The 12393-nt window shown below is 43.5% G+C and overlaps 1 protein-coding gene across 6 annotated transcripts in view; it reads right to left on the bottom strand.

Moving 5' to 3' along the window:
* The window catches only part of MGLL (monoglyceride lipase), a 115301-nt gene that overhangs the window by 23856 nt on the left and 79052 nt on the right, over positions 1–12393 (bottom strand). The gene's annotated exons all lie outside the window — the stretch shown is intronic.

Raw genomic sequence — 12393 nt, 5'->3', positions numbered from 1 at the left:
TCACAGAGCAGCCAGTGGTGTGCAAAGGAAGGATTTTTGTTAGAGCCCACAACCAAGCCTAGGCTGAAGACCCTCTTCTTTCGCTGCCTCCTTCATCAATAAGCTTGTTGGAATCTGACACGTCCATTTGAAGCAAATGCCTAAATGCCTTTTGAAAAGGAGCTTTTTACACTAGTATTACGTGTTTATTAGCTTTATGAAAGATTTGTTTTATTCCTGAAGGCCTCTGCCTCTGTTTTCTGCCCCCACTGGAGACAGGATAGGCTCCTCACTGGTGCTGGACACTGCAGCATGCAGGAAGGTGAGCCCACCTCACCCTTTTTTGCTTTCACCCCCCCAGCAGGTGATGCTGCTGAAGAGAGACATGAAAATAGTATGTCTTCCCTGCTGCTAAACTGTCTGGGTTAGGGAAAAAAAGCATAATTAAAAGATCTCATAGATGCTTTCACTCTGCAGGTGGCCTACACAGAGGAGCAATGCTGGGTCTCGAGCCCGCAGGTGGGAGATGCCAGTGACAGAAATTTGGCTGGCTCTTTTGGTGCACAAGGTGCAAATGTGCCAACCTAATTCATCTCCCCTGATCTTCCTGAGCTTGTGGCAGCTTGCTCAGGTGGGGACCTCGCTGTGGCAGTCCCCAACCAACCCTGTGACCCGCTGCTATGGGAAGTAGCTCATTTTAATATCCAAACCCCACAGACTGGGAGATAGCAACCCTTGTCTGCCTCTGCTTTCCTCTCTGCCCTATACAAAATGCATTCAGATTCGGAGGTAAAACTTGTACTTAAAGCACAAGATGAAGCAGATGCGGTTTTCAGGAGTGTTTCAGTTTTGGAAGCCAGTGCAGCAGTTAATTAAGTGATGTCACAAGGCATTACGGCTGACGCCTGTATTTATGAGATCTATTGAAACTCGTCTGAGCAAGGACTGCTTTTTTTGCACTTGTACAGCACCCAGCACCACAGGGCATCATCACAGACCTTGGTCCAAGGTACTGCAAGATCTAAAAGTAATAATTAACTCTAATCCCAGACTGTAAGGCAGCGCAGTTTTGCAGAGGAGGAGATGGGAGAAAGCACATAGATGGAGAATGTGGGTGAGACAATACACAAGACGACACTAATAATGGGTTTACATAGCAAATGTTGTGTGAAGCCTTCATTTTCTGCTTGGGTGTTTTTTTAAGGTTTAATGAAAAAAATATTAATGAACTAGTAAACACTTCAAATTGTCATAACAGTTCACTACTGAAAAAACTATACTTGTTTTGAATCAAATACACGTCCTTTTTCATCAAGCAAGCAAGGCTCATTAATTAAACATACTGGATTTCAAAGCACTCAATGTTTAATTATTTGTTTAACATACAATACATCTAATCCACCATTCAGACACACAAACAACTAAAACAACAGGAAGAAGCTTCAAAGCAGGACAGTCAACATCTGGGAAAGTCAACAGACTGTGCCTGTACCGTCAGTAACATGTAAAGCAAATGTTCCACCCTCAGAACAAATACACACAGGAAGCACCTCCAAGTTCATCCTGCAGATTCCTGCTCAACAAAGCAGCTTCCCTGCCCTGAGAACAGACTTATTACAGCAAGGGAGCCCGTTCTGGTTTTATTTCCCCTATCTTTTTCCATTCCCCAACCATGCAGCCTGATGCACGGAGGGCATGCAGTAGTGGCTATGTATGTACTCTGCAGTGGAGAGCAAAGGCAGGACAGAAACACCTGAGCTACAAGAAGCAGGGTAAGCTGGCCTAGGATTCGCCGTGCTACCCTGGCTCTGATCAAGTTGCCACCCAGGTCAGCTGATGTGCCGCAGTGTATTTTGTAGCTAAACCTTGGAGGGGAGCTTTTCAATGCCCATCTGACCCAGCCTTCGCTGTGTGCCATCTCTCTCATCCTCTCTGACAGCTCTGGTCTCCACAAGAAGAAAAAGTAGTCCTTAGGCTGGAAGGGAGCTGTGGAGTGCTCCAGCTAAGCCCGTGATCTGGACCACCAGGAGACAGGGCCATGGGGCACAGTGCAGAGTAAACCTGCTCTGCAGTATTGACAAGCTTTACACTGTGACTATTTGATAGAAGCCCACGGTCTAAGGCTTGTCCAGGAGGCCATCATCCACATCAGCTGGGAAGCATTAGGAACTAAAAAGAGAGGGCTCCCTCTCACCACTGCTTCCACCTTTATGTACCTCGAGGATCTGAAATACAGCTCAACACACACTTATCCTTAGTAACTTTTGACTGCTCTTCTCCGTCTGGGTAGTCCTCAGCATCCCTTCTTTCACACCACCTGTATAGATACAGTGAGTACGCTGGGTTTTCCATGACATTATAAAACCACTAGATATGGTACCCAGCAGAAGTATCTCTCCAGCCTTGGTGGTTTATGTACGGAGCATGTAACTGAGAATTACAGATGGATTCTGCTTCTCTCTTACTAAAAGGGAGTCTTGTCCTGAATGCACAAGTTCATCAGCTTCCCTCTTCCTTCTCAAGGTTAGGAAAATAACTTTTCTTTCAGCATTTGCTGGATAGTTTTTGCTCACTTGCCTCACACAAAGAGTGCAGCAAACTGAAAGCCTTCTCCTCCCACATCAGAGACACATTTGCAGAGCTGAGATATTTTTAGAATAGTGCACACACAGAGTTATATTGTTTGTTGTCTTGGTTAGGAAAAAAAAAGAAACAGGCAATTTTCTATACTAAAATTATTTGTGCCTTATTGCTGGGGAGCAGAGAGCTAGTCGCCTTGCTGAAGCCATTTAAAATCTTTTCTGTACTCCAGAGATGACAAACAAAATGACCTGGTACATATCAGAGCAGTCGTTAATTCTGTCCGACAAGGCAAACTGTTTCTGTCAATGTTAAGAGCCAATTCATCTCTAATGGATACAAGCATGGTTCTTCTGGCTTTAGAAGACTTGCCCATTTCTTATACTGTTGCTGAATTTGGCTCTGAATTGCAGTTCCTTAGAAGTCTTCCTGGAACATCATGTTGCTCATGAAAACATGCTGAAAAAAACCATCTGAGTGTTTGTGTTGCAAAATAATGAGCTCTTCATAGGCTGCATTTACAAACAGCAGTCACTGTGGCCAGACTAGAAATGTAAGTGTCTCCTGGGATGTCATGTAATGAAAGGGGGCAAGATGGTATGAAAACCTGCACCTGCACATAGTGACTTCCCGTGCTGCCTGGAGTAGGGTATCACAAAATCAGGATGCTGGTGTGGCATGGCTGGTGGAAGTTAAGGACCGTGAAAGAGGAATATGGAGCCCAGTTCCTTTTCCACAAAGTTCAAACACAACAGTACTCCACTTTCTTCCTCAGCCCCTTCTGCGATGCCACCAGCCCTCAAGAATATTAAAGCAAAAGACAGCTGAAGGGAATGTCCTTCTCTACCAGGCTACTGGGATCAATGATTTGAAAATGCTGCACAAAGCTGGTGTAGATGGTTGAGCAGCTGTTGAGCTCCTCTGCAAAAGAGTTTCTTTTGGTGATGGGTAAAATGATTCCTATCTAATCTCTTTTCCCATGGGATGAAAATCACAATATAAATGTAAGATATATAATCAGCGAGGCACAATTTATGGTGCCTCTAAGGAGTCTTATAATCTGGTAGTAAGTGATTTTATTTAAGGCCCTATAATAATTTGTAACAGTTATCCTTGCAGTGTTGCACCAAGATTTTGTCCTCTTTCATGAGGAGCAGATAATTTCCTGAAGTATCGTTGAGGCGACTTTATTTAGAATCAGAGTTAGTCTTCAAAGGCATTCTGGCATGACATCAAACCAGTATCAGTGCTCAGACACCGCAGAAAAAAATTGCATGGATTTTGCTGGAGTTAATCCAGGGTCTCACTAGTTCACTTGACCTATACGCTGCTGATCTTTTAAGAACAGAGATGGGCTCTTTTCTGCTCTCCACATATGACTGAAGATACCACTAACGGTAACTAGGGTTTCACACTCACTGGAAGAGGAGAGCAGCCAAGGACAATCTCCCTGCTGTTTTAATTTAGCTTTAAAAACACATATATATAATATTCTCTTGTTTTCATATCATAAAATAAAAAAACAAACAAAAAAAAAGAGTGCAAACTTTATTTTTTCCCTGATGAAAAGAAGGATGAAAGTCCACTAGCATTAACTTTCCGATCCAAGTTCCAGCTTTAGAACAGCTGGGGCACCAATTCAAAATGTCAGAGTTTTCAATGAAAAAGCCAGTGCTGGAGTGGAACCACACACTCCCCTTCCCCTTCCCTGCCCATTTATTCCGAAGCACGGCTGGCATGTGGGTTGGCTCTCCAACACGCACATGCTATTAAGTCCTAAATGACAGCTTGTTTAACTAGAAAACATTTCCATTTTTTCCTTAACAAAGGCCATTCATTTCTTGCTCTTCTATTTGCTTAAAGACGGTTTCATTTGCCCTGCCTGAGAGTTTGCACAACCCGCCTGATTGTTCCCCTCCAAATAGCGCTGCAAGTTAATGACCCACCTCTTGATCCCCGAGCAGGGAGCCTTGCCCAGCACACTGCAGCATCGTCAAGAGAGCTAGCTGCATTGCAAAATCCATATTTTTATGCTTGAGAAAACAATTGAATCAATTCATCTCAGGGAAGACAGTCCTAATTCTTCCCTGCTAACAGTGGCTTAGGCATCAAGAAGAAAAGGAGATGAAAGCTGGATTATGTAAGAACTCCCTCCATGCTGCTGACGAATGTCTTGGGGGACAGGCACAACGTCCTTTCAAGCTGTCTTCAAAAGGTTTCCCTCCATGCAGACCACCCATTGGGAACCCACATCAATAGCAAAAAAAATAATTTAAAAGACCCATTTTTCACCCAGTTTATTTACATGTTAAAATAAACACGAGTTCCCATATAGAGCAAGGGCTCCCAGTGGGTTCTGTTTAGTCTGTGAGATTCCTGGCGCCCGAGTACAGCATTTCTCTATTCCAAAGCAATCTTGGCACAGATTTTTTTTTTGGTTATATAATTTTTTCAGCAACTGGCAAATGAATAATAATAATGTTTCTTAAAAGTAGGAATCATGTTCTAAGACACCGGCAAAGTGTTTTACCAGTTAATTTGCCAAAAGGTCATTAGCAAACCAGAGCTCCCAAACTCCTGCATTCAGCGTCAGTTCTTCCCATGGGCTGCACTTCCAGTTCTCAAATCAACCTGTCCAAAGGGAGCTTTCCCACAGAGTTAAAGAGATTTTTGCTTTTTGCTTCACTCCTTCACATTGCCACATGGCAGTGCCACCCTCATTAGACTGGATTTGTCCCCTTTCCTGGCAAGGCATGAAGGAAATACCACTCTTCCAGAGCTGATAGCTTTTTATACCCACTTTGCACAAGCTCAATGGGTGAGCAGCGGGTGAATTATCTGAAATAAGGGTAGGCTTTTTAAATTTTTCTTTTCTTTTTTAACAGGGTACATCCGCACAGAGCTATAGCTCACTCAAACTGACCAGGAGCAACGCAATTAAGAAAAAACCTTCTGATTAAGCAGGTCTGGCAGGGAGCATTCCGGGGTGGGACAACGCTGCCCAGCGTGCCAGAGCAGAGCCCCATGGCTGCCAGTTGGCTGATGGCTGGGTGGTATTTAGGTGGTGCACGGGGAAAGTCACGGGGAAAGTAGCATGGCAGAAAATAGCTCTACTAAATTTGTCTTGCAGCAAAGCTGTTGTCCTTTCTGGGTAGAGATTGATTTCAGTATTATTGTTGCAGCTGCTTTGTAGCACTTGATACCCTTTTCTCCTCCCTGCATCTCTGAAATCCTCACTACATATATATTTACCAAACAAGCCAGGATCAAACAGGCAGGTTATTGCTTTCTGTGCTCTATCACTCATTTCAAACCGTGGCTGGCTGACAGTAGACAGTGAACACTAGCTGGCAGGTCTGCACTTCAGTAACCAACGCACAGGTACAAGTGTTGAGCCACTGAAGGTTACGGAACCGTATGTTGCTTTTGGGCTATGCCAGCTGCTTTGCAGTCAGCCTGTGAGGGTGTATTTGCAGCTCAAAGCAAACTCCCTTCAAAATCTGGGCAGGATAGGTGCAAGGTTCATGAAAAGACACGGGACTGTAATCAAAATAACAGGTCATGTCAGGCAGTCTCAGTTCAGAAAAGCCCCCAGCCTCCTCTCCCTTCCCCCAGCCCTCCGCTGAACTGAGCATGAACTTGGCACCACTGCGGATCAGGCTGCCTTAGACAAACTGCCAGGGTCTCCCAGCACACATTGTCTTTGATAAATTCAGAACCAGAAAATAAGTGCAGTGTGGAGAACGACAATTTTAAGGGATCCGGGTTGAGAGCATTAGTCTTTGTACCATCTACAATTCAGCACTTTTTTTATTATTTTTGAAGCTAAACAAGGATTCTCAAATTGGAGAGTACTGCCAAGCCCTGAATAAATTCCAGCATTAGAGATGCTGTGGGTATAACAGCTTTCCCCATGAACTGAATCTGCAGACGGTATCTTCAGAGGAATTAACCCCCAAGTGCCACAGGACAGGCTGTGTGGCATCAGTTTTAATGCCCTAGGAAATCTCTCCTTGTGGTTAAAACAGGTTATTCCCATTCATGGGGCAATACTGACGGAGGGTGGAGTAAAGCACAGGCTTAGCTGGGACAGAATAACTTTTCTGTATTGTTTGTGTGAAGTGGTCAACTTTCCAGGTACAATCCTGAATACAAATTCAGTCAAAGACGTGCAACTACCAAACTAGTCAACTGGCATGTCATTATCTGACATTATTGTTTGTTTACCATCCACTGCCCCATTCCTTAGCAGTTCCAAAAGCAAAAGCTTAGCATTTGGACCTAAGAAAATGCTATACAGTTGCAATTTAACCTTTGTTATTTTTCTGCCTCATCCCTTTAAATATTGGTGAGATATTTTATTCTAAGCTGCTCTCTTCACTGGCTGAATCTTCCTCTCAGCCTGTGAAGAGCCATTCACAGTAACAGTTTTGCATTCTTGGACCTCAGGGCTTTTTGTCTGCAACCTCTCTGGAAGTGGGCTGGCATGGTCAGATTTAGCCATGAGTAACCTGAGATATAGTAAGGTGAAGTGTTTTTCCTGAGATCCATGACGAACCTGTGGCAGAGCCGAGTGGGAATTTCCAAAGAAAACTAGTGCATAGTAGTGCAAAAAATACTAGTGCAATACAGAATGAGACACATCTGGATCTGAATCATACAGGATCGATCATCTGATTAATGGGAAGGCCCACCTGCAAGAGATATCCGTGGCTACTAAAACTGCTGCTCTGTTGAAACTTAACAGACCGTGGGCCAGACCTAACGCTATGTGAAATTCAGGGAAGTCTTCAGAATACCAAGCAAAAGAGCTTTTCTAGTTCAGGTCACTAAAATCTGACCACAGATGGCACAGACCAAGATATGCTATCATCTGAGGACCGGCTCACAGAAACGGGTTGACAAGTTCTCATTTGATGTCTTAGTGCATTATGAAACTGAAACATCTCCACTGCAACTGGCTCTTTGACTGCCAGAATGCACAGAAGACTTCAAAGTGGGCTCCAAACACACCTTCAGGTAAGCCTTCTTCCAGATGGCATTAGGTCTTCTGAGATGTTTTGCAACCCTCATTTTGTTATTTTAAAGAAGGAAGATGCTCAAGGGTGAAAGGAACGTTACTGTGATGCTGGAAAATCTGATCTGGGTTGTACAGTGAACCAGAGGCTAACCAGATGTACTAATGGGCTCAGAAATGAAGAAGATCATACTGCCAGAGGCTTTCAATTATGAAGATTAATTTTTTAAAATTCTGAAATAATTTTTCCAAATCACCAACCATGATTCTCATAGCTCCCTGTACACCTCTTTTTCAGCTAAAATGATCTTTTCTTCTCTAAAATAATAGTCCAAGACATGTTAGCTTTTTATCAAAATAGAAAAAACAACCTTAAACCCATGAGTCAAATCCTGGCACCACTGAAGTTAGTGACATTTAGCTACTGCCTTCAGAGGGTGGAAGCATGTATTCTGTGTGTAGAGACACAGAGCTCAAGCAATTAAGAAATAAACCTCCAAGCCGTGTAAGAATTGCATATAAACATGATTTTAAAGTAAAGGCATTCTGAAATTAAAGAGAAGCTGCAGCAATGAGCTCGGGCGTGCACCCACTGGCACCATCCCTGAAGGAGCAAGAGGCAAAGCTGCTGGTGTCTGGCACATACGAGATGGGCCCAGCACCTCAAAGGGCAAGGGGAGCAGAACCGGGAAGGGGCCAGGGGCTACATGGTACATAAGTGACAGGCATCAGTTAACATTAACGCTCTGTCAGGCTCCACAGACAATGTGTGAGACCAAAAAGAAATGCTCTTAACTAACGTGGTGGGTAACTAATAGATGGAGAAGAGAAAAACATTGGCACTGAAACATATAGCCCTATAGCAGGCAGGAATACACTGGGGCAAAAAGTGAGAAGTTTCTAGGAGTCAGAGGAACAAGAGACTGGAGCAGCCTGCTCAGCTGGAACAGGGTTTGCTAGCTACCAAACTTGGTTAAAAACTGAGCTTTGACCATTTGTGAAAAAGACAGAGGGATGCTGTTTGCAGGAACAAAAGCCTAGATAACCCTGGGAGTGTCTTCCTGTCTGTGCTGCTAATAAGAGTAGGTTTTAATAAACAAATAAATCTCCCGTTTCACATTCAAAATGAATGTGCAATAGCAGGAACCTGATTAACTGAAAACACCAGACGCTGTAGCCAAATATGTTTCTCTGCAACACTCAGACTGATTAAAGAGGAAGAATCTGAGTATGTGAATCGAGAAAGAATGAATTTTCCTTTCGTTCATTGCCTATTTTACTTCTGGGGCTTGTTGCTGCAATATTCAGTGTTTTGTTTGCAGTTGCTGCTAGAGAACATTTTGTTTTTAAAAAAGTCTCTGCATCCTTTGTAATAAGAAAAATGTCTACTAGTTCTAGGACTTGTGAGACGGTCCCTTAAAAGGGCTCATGGTCTGTAACAAATAGAGCTACTCCCAGGAAAATCAACAGTGCTAGTTATTTATGGAGGAAATCCACCAATTTGAATCAGGCATACCAGCTTTATAACATGCCACACTTCATGACTGAGCAAACAAACAATCAAACAACGAACATTAGAGCTACAAAGTATAAAAAGCAGTATAGGGGCTGCTTCTGCTGCTTTGTTTTGGCAAGCAGAACTCTGGCCCCAACCCTCAACCTGACCTAAGAGCACGGGCGATGGAAGGACTGTGAGGCTGGGGGGGGCTGATACCTCACTCGCAAGGAGTCTGTTGTTGGCTTACACCCTGTATCAGCTCATGGCATTTTACACCATGCTAACACACACAGTGTAGGGGCAGGCCCAACGAATCTGTTAAGAGCAACTTTTGGGGAAAAATAGAATGAGACTGCCACAGGTTTGAAAAAAGCACACACAAATGCATGCAGCTTAAGTGAGCCTTCCCATGACTTCAGACTGCTACTTAGAAGCAAAATCAATTCTGTCATTCAAAGTTTTGAAAAGTTTTGCTTGCTTTAGTGAATAATCTCCCCCAGTACCGCAGCTGTTCAGCTCAGCAAGAACAGTTTTATTCAGGAGTTTCTAATGTAGGTAGGGCACAAAGTGCATTAAAAATGAAGATGAAGTGACAGTTTTAGGCCATTCATTGACTGCTCATATGTTTTACTTCTCTTTGTAAAGCTGCCTGTCCTTTGTCTTTGTTCGATGCAAACAAGGGGTCTCTCTGAATACCACACTCCTTAACAAGGTGTTCCTCCAGGTTAGCGCTGAACTAGACACTAACCTGAGATGGACTGTGCTCCTTCGACTCCTGTTATCTATCTAAAAAGGTATTGAAGGAAAACGGACTATGTTTTAATTCAACATGAGTTATATACACAAAAGAGATTTTCTTCTGTACTTTTCAAATGGTATTCAGTAACTTGGAACAGTCATTTGTAACTCAAAAGGATGACAGACTCCACATTTGTATGAAGACACATTTATAAGTGAGGAATCATCAGTAATTAGCTTCTGAAACAACCTTCTCCAAATTAGACGCATCTGACAAATAAACAATAGGAAAGCTAGTCAAATTAATGAAATGCTGTTGCTATGGAAAAATTGTCCCTGTAAAGGTGAAAGTAAACACGCTTCCTTTTTCTCGCTGTGCAAAGACATCAAAAAGCATCTCCCTGAAGATGAAGCTGTTCCTAATTGTAGACACCATTAAAGCCTGCTTTTAAGAGGATCATTTCTTCACCCATTTCAAAACCTTCTGTGCTTTAATTTTGGAAGCAACATCCCAAATGCTAGCAGCTAGGATGCTCTTTAGTTTATAAAGAATAATTGAGGCTGGAAGGGACTAGAGAATATGTAGTTCAAGCTCCTACTCAATTTCCCATTCAATCAGGTTGTCCAGGGCCTCGTTGAGTTTAGCGTTAAATATCTCCAAGACTAAAGATTTACCCACCTCTCTGGGTCCTGCTCCAGCATTTGATTGCCCTCATGGTGAAAACATTTTTCCTTGTACATAATTTGGATTTCTTACACTGTGACTTGTGTCAGTTCCCTCTCATCCCATCACCATGCACCTCCAAGAAGAGTCTGGCTCTGCTCTCTCCACACTCTCCCACTGGGGACTTGTAGATGGCAGTAAGATCCCCTCTTAGCCTGTTCTTCTAAGGCTAAATAAACCCAGTTTTATCAGACTCTTCTCATACATCTTGTTCTCCAGTACCCTAGTTGTTTTGACCACCCTCCTCTGGCCTTGCTCCAGTATGTCAATGTTTTCCTTTCACTGGGGAGCAAATTGGACCTGGCATTTCAGATGTGGTCTCAAAAATGCTGAATGGAAGAGAATAATCACTCTTCTTGAGTTGCTGGCTATAATCTTTCCAATACAGCTCAGTGTCTGGTGGCCTTCTTCACCACAAGGTCACACTGTTGACCCATGTTCAACTTGTCTGCAAGGATCCCCAGGTCCTTTTCTGCAAAGCTGCTTTCTATTCATTCAGTGCCCAACCTTTACTGGTTACTCCACCCCAGATGCAGAGCTTCACAAGTGCCTTTGTTGAAACTTTGGGAGGTCCCTGCCAGTCTGTTTCTTCAGCCTGTCAAGGTCCCTGTGAATAGCTGCCTTCCAGCATATGCTTACTTTCCACAGTTTGGTACCCCCGTAAACTGAAGTGCTCTCCATCCCATCATCCACACCATTAATGAAAAGGGTCCACTGATAGTATATGCAACATCTGTTTATTATTCTTTCCCTTGAAGAATACAGACTCCTCTGATGCTTCTGGAGGCCAAAGTCCTTGCTGATATGAACTAATGTCCTGCCATGGAAGTCAGTAAAGGAAATGACCCCTGGAACAAAGTTTGAAGCAAGTTTGATGCCTGCCCAGTAGCGGTGGATAACAGACATAGCTAGCAACATGAAATGCTCTGTTCTCTCAGCCTAAGCTCTTTAATAACCATCTGGTCCTTGTCCTTCCACCCTCAACCATCTTGCATCCAGACATACGCCTACAGCTACCAAAACTGGTTATGGGAGAGCAAGTAAACTGTTGAAAACATTACATGAGGTTGCCAACCCTCCTTCACTAATAGGAAATGCAGTTACAAGTTACATGCCTGAACCTGCTTTCTGACATCGTGACAGAGTTATCCTGGATTTACCTGAGCAGCTGTGAAAGCAGAATTTGACCCTTCATGTGGGGATTAATTGATATATGTAAAGATTGAGTACAGATGACAATTGCACAGATCTTTGAGACAACAGAAGCAAAACAACAGGTTGTAAAATGAAAGGAGCTTAGTTCACTCAAGGCTATTTCCTCTCTAGTTTCTCCTATTCACCAGAGTGAACCCTTTGTCCAAATAAAGGATGTTTTATTCCTGATTATCAGGACTACTCGTCCAAAGTTCTGATCACTTAGTCCCAACATTATCGGCACCCAACACAAATTTAGTAGCCCATTCCTCTTTATCACAGAGGGTATCTCTCATCTGAGAGGCAGAATCATGGAAGGGAAGCCAGAAGGACTCAACCCTCACGGGAAGAAGGAAGCCTTTTAAGTTTCCCGAATGAATGACATGTCTTTCCTCTGTCATGCAGTCTGTCTGTTAACAGTTAACAGTGACAGGTTGGGGAGCACAATCTGGAAAGTGGCCAGTGCCGACAGCTCCATGCTCAAAGTTGTTGTGCTCAGAAGGGAGCACTCTGTTCCTTCTACCGCTGTGTTGCCTCTCACTGGGGCCCGTTGTTACAGCCTCACGCCTCCTTGTGTGAAGGCCAACAGCGAGGCTTTGTTCAAGAAGCAGCTGCTGAGAAGATGTACTATCTCATGGAATGACCCACTGACATTTCTCCCTC

Source organism: Strix uralensis, chromosome 10 (assembly GCF_047716275.1).
Source record: "Strix uralensis isolate ZFMK-TIS-50842 chromosome 10, bStrUra1, whole genome shotgun sequence".
NCBI lineage: Eukaryota > Metazoa > Chordata > Aves > Strigiformes > Strigidae > Strix > Strix uralensis.
The sequence above is the reverse complement of the archived record's forward strand: the minus strand, read 5'-3'. Positions and strand labels throughout refer to the sequence as shown.